Below are 5,000 nucleotides of genomic sequence, written 5' to 3'. Positions count from 1 at the left end.
AATATGTGACTAATTCAAACAGACAAGAAAATGGACAAACACGTAGCACCATAAATCCAGAAAAAAAAACTTTAATTTATCCCTACATCAACTACAAGAACCAAACAGTCTTTTTTGTAACATTTGCTTTTACAACGTGGAGATGGGGTTGCCAGTATGGATGTAACCCAAAGTGCTTTGGGAGCTGACAAGGGTTGACAGTAGGCAGACACATAAGGAAGCCAAGCCATTCAGACTTTCAGACTACATGGTGATTGGTGCTGCCCCAACAGAGCAAGAGATCACTCAAGTCATACAGGCAGATACTCCAGTGGAAGGCTTTTGGCTTGAAGTGCAGCAAAGTTTTTTTTTTTTACAGTAGCTGTAACTTTCTTTTGGTCTTGTCATTTTACAGAACTGCTGTCAAGTGTGCATTTTACCGGTGTTTCAGGCCATAAATACCTCAATTATATTGACACATTTAGTATCTTTTTGTACATTGTCTACTTTGTATAACAACATGAAAGACCCCCCCAAAAAAACTTTTTTTGTGTGTAAAATGTGTGTCTACATCTTCGGAATGAAGGGCCATTATGGATTTGGCCCAAAGTGCTTTTTTGGGCCTGAAAGGGTTGAAACAACAGAAAGCCATGGCGATCAAACTTCAGACTGATGGTGATTGGTCCTGCCCTGGCAGTGCAAGAGATCATTCGCTCAGTGAGACAGACACAGAGGCACCGAAAGGCTTTTTGGCGTTAAGTGCTACAAAGTTTTCCAAGTAAAACTTCCCTTTTGTCCTCTCATCTTGGATTGGGCTAGGTTAGGATATTCTATTGTGTTGCCGGTGCACTTTCATATTTTTCCTGTCCTGTCTTGTTACGGATGCGGCCCATATAAATGTCATTTCCATTCCTTTGGACATTGCGCATTTTTGAAGAAATTGGCAATGAAGCTCTCTCTGACTCATAGGAGTGCACAGATAGGGACAAGGTGGTGCTAAAGCCCCTGCCCCTTTGCCCTACTGGGGAAAAAAGCTTTTTTGTACATCGTTATGGAGACACAGTGTAACAGAGACCTTAAAAAATGAAAACTGAAAACTACACGTCTCCTGGATTGTGATATGAGATGGCAACACCTATTTATAGAGATGTCAAGCCACGGTCACCCATCTAGTCGTTATTGGCCTGTCAGACAGTGCGGCCAACTGATCCCCAACGCGTTTGACATTTATGCCATCATTCCACAGCATTTGTGGAAATCATTCATATGATTTCCATTGTGCTGTGCGTAATCCTTAGGCTCTAATCCTTACATTAACAGCCCATACATCTTACGTAAGCTCCCGTCCTAATGACATGTAATTACGTAAGGGCGGCACCCCTGACTTATGAATTAACTAAGGAAGTAAGTGCAAGGAAGCATAAGGCCAGCAAAGTTGGAAGACGGGGTCGTGGACGCCATGACGGGATGATTGATGAATGCATAATTAAGTAGATTAATGCGAAAGAGATTGATGAGATAAGAAGAAAATGGAGGGACAGAGGAAGAGGGAGAGAGAGAGACAGAGGGAGAGAGAGAGAGAGAGAGAGAGAGAGAGAGAGAGAGAGAGAGAGAGAGAGAGGAATGAGTGAGTGACTTTATTGAAAGAGTGCATGCGTGTGTGCGTGTTGGTGGTTGAAGGTTCTTGATGCAGTGTCCCTTTCAAGTTCTTGGCCTTTTTTGCTGCAGCCGGAGGTGATTTGAGGTTAGGACTCTCATATGCTGCCGTGTGTGTGTGCGTTTGTGTGCATTAGTCAATACCATTGTGGACCTTGGGTACCAATGCAGATTAGTTGTTTAAGTATTTGGGAGCCTTGAGCATATACACAAACTTGTCCTAACAGGACTGCAGCTATCTGAACTCTGCAAAACAACAGCAAAAAGATTGTTCAATCTCTGTCTTCATAGGCAGTTTGTCCATCTGGAAACGGATATGTCATATTTATCCATAGACAATATTAGACAGACTAACTGTATGATTATCCCTCTACAACTCTGCTGTGATTTCCATCAGTATTTGGATCTGTGTAACTTTCAATGTGCTTCAATCCAAATGAAAGTACTAAACACACGCACACGCACACGCACACGCACACACACACACACAGACACACAAACAGGTTGACACAAATACACAAATTCACACACCCATACAGTCCCAAGACACACACCAACAGAGACACACACCAACAGAGACACACACACACACACACACACACACACACACACACACACACACACACACACACACACACACACACACACACACACACACACACACACACACACACACACACTAGCTGGAGCCAATCAGTGACCAGTACAGATCAATATAACGGAGAGCAGGGGACCAGCACAGCCAGTTCGGAGAAGATTGTTACTCTTAAACACAGAAGGACAAGCACTCCTACAGTCACAGAAACTGGTGCGGATACACTGTAGATACACACTCACCGGCCACTTTATTAGGAACACCTCTTTAGTGCTGGGTTGGACCGCTTTTTGCCTTCAAAACTGGCCTAACTGCCTGCAACAATACTCGAGTAGGCTGTGGCATTCTAACAGAGCATAATTTGGGCCAATTAGTACCAATTTATCTAAGAAAATATCCTTATGCCATTATATCTCCAGCCTGAAACATTGAGCTTGTTTATATGGCGGCAATAATCGGGTTATTGGAATAAACAGGTTATTGGAGTAAACGATGTATTGCTGTTTATATGCCGTCCGTGTGTTGCCTGTGTTCCACTAAAGTGTGAGACGTGAAGCTAGAATTTAAGGCTTGTGATTGGCTACTTATCCTTCTACAATGTCAATAACCTGATAATAACCCGATTTTGCTGGATACATGTCTTCAGAAATCAGTTTATTAGCCAAAAACCTACCTGTGCAAATCGGATTTCTCATAAACCGACAACGGCAACAAACCGATTATGAAAACTGTTTATTCAGTTTACATGAACGCCCGAATTAACTGGTAACTCCAAAAACCTGATCATAAAAGGTTTATTGATGCCCATATAAATGGGCTCATTTGTGTAAAACAGGGTCGATCCATGTTTTCATGTTGTTGATGCCAAATTCTGACCATGCCACCTGAGCGTTGCAGTAGATATCAAGACTTCATACCAGAAAACATTTTTCCGATCTTCTAGTGTTGTTTATGGTGAGCATGTGCAAATTGTTGCCTCTTTTTACTGTTCTTAGCTGAAAGGAGTGGCACCAAATGTGGTTTTCTGCTGCTGTAGCCCATTTGCCTCAAGACTTGATGTGCCGTGTAATCAGAGATTCTCTTGTGCATACCTCAGTTGTAATGACACACACACACACACACACACACACACACACACACACACACACACACACACACACACACACACACACAGATACTCTTCTGTCAATATCTCGGTTTCCCTTTTCACATTCTCTTTCCATCTTCTACCTTATAACTTCTATCTAAACAAACATACTCTCCCATATATCTTCTCTCGCTCCCGCTCTCTCTCTCTCTCGCTCTCTCCCTCTCTCCCTCTCTCTTAAACAATCATGGATAGACAGGTTCTGTACAATAACAGACCCAGGGTCACTGCCCCAGTCTATTTTTGCCTCTCTCCACCCATACTCTCTTTCTCCCTGATGCCTCTCTCATTCACTCTATTTTTCAGCCTCTTTCAACTTCCCCCCATTGCCCCATCTCCTACCATCTCATCTCGCCCCCTGTCTCTCCCCCTACGGGTCTCTCTTCCTCTCTTTCTATCTCTCTTCCTCCCCCTCTCCCTGCTCCTCTCTGCTCTTATTCTGCCCGTCTCTGTGTTGCTGATCTCTCTCTCTCTCTCTCTCTCTCTCTCTCTCTCTCTCTCTCTCTCTCTCTCTCTCTCTCTCTCTCTCTCTCTCTCTCTCTCTCTTTCTTATTTTCTCCGTGTGTCTGTTTTTCCAGTGTCTGTGTCCAGTGATCAGTCTTTTCTGTTTCTCTGTCTCTCCCTCTCCTTCCACCCCTCTCTCTGTCCGCCTGTGTATTCATCCAGTGTTTGTGTCCAGCCATCAGTCTTCTCTCTCTCTCCTTCTCTCCCCCTCTGTCTGTTATTCTGTCCGTCTGTGTGTTGTTCATCCAGTGTCCAGTGTGCGATCAGTCTTCTATAAGCCCTCATTAGGGTCTCTTATCTGGCCCATTGGCCATTGAGCTGCACCAATCTCAGTCAATGGCAACCCTATTAGGGGCCCATCAGCTCTGCTGAACACACCGCTCCCTGTGTGTGTGTGTGTGTGTGTGTGTGTGTGTGTGTGTGCGTGTGTGCGTGTGCGTGTGCGTGTGCGTGTGCGTGCGCGTGCGCGTGCGTGTGCGTGTGCGTGTGTGCGTGTGTGTGTGTGTGTCTGCGTGCAATCAGTTCAGTGTGTGTGCGTGCATGCGTGCGTGATGGAGAGAGAGAGAGAGAGATAGGTCAGCTCAGCGTGCATCTGTGTGTGTGTGCGTGCGTGTGTGCTTGCTGCTTGTTTTATTTCTTGAATCCGTATAATGCACAGTACCTCAGTCTCTCTACCTGGGCACATAACACTTCGGAATTGGACGTGTATGTGAGTTTATGTGTTTATATGAGTCTGTGTGTGTCTGATTGACTTGTTTCCACAGTTTTGTGTTGTCTGGGTCACCTACTATGTGACCTATCAGATGATGTTATTTCTGTAATGATTCTACGGCAATAAAGACATCTCTATCTCCCAATCTATCTCTAAATCGTTTTCTATTTCTGTTTCTGTGTGTGTGTGTTTCTGTGTGTCTGATTCTCTCTAAGTGTCTCTATCTGTTCTTTATCTCTCTCTATAACAATCGCTCTCTTGTATCTACAGGGTATAATTTGGACGAGTGCGTGTGCGTGCGTGAACATATGTGTGTGTGTGTGTGTGTGTGTGTGTGTGTGTGTGTGGGGGGGGGGTGTTGGAGGCATTCTTTATTTTTAGCTATTTTTGAGCGTCTATGTGCCACT

General features: G+C 44.3%; 1 protein-coding gene across 1 annotated transcript in view; it reads left to right on the top strand.

The window, feature by feature from the left end:
- LOC134439570 (dedicator of cytokinesis protein 2) overlaps positions 1 to 5,000 on the top strand; it is a 338,998-nt gene that overhangs the window by 151,816 nt on the left and 182,182 nt on the right. The window lies entirely within an intron of this gene.

This window comes from Engraulis encrasicolus, chromosome 23, assembly GCF_034702125.1.
Source record: "Engraulis encrasicolus isolate BLACKSEA-1 chromosome 23, IST_EnEncr_1.0, whole genome shotgun sequence".
Lineage (NCBI taxonomy): Eukaryota > Metazoa > Chordata > Actinopteri > Clupeiformes > Engraulidae > Engraulis > Engraulis encrasicolus.
The sequence above is the reverse complement of the archived record's forward strand: the minus strand, read 5'-3'. Positions and strand labels throughout refer to the sequence as shown.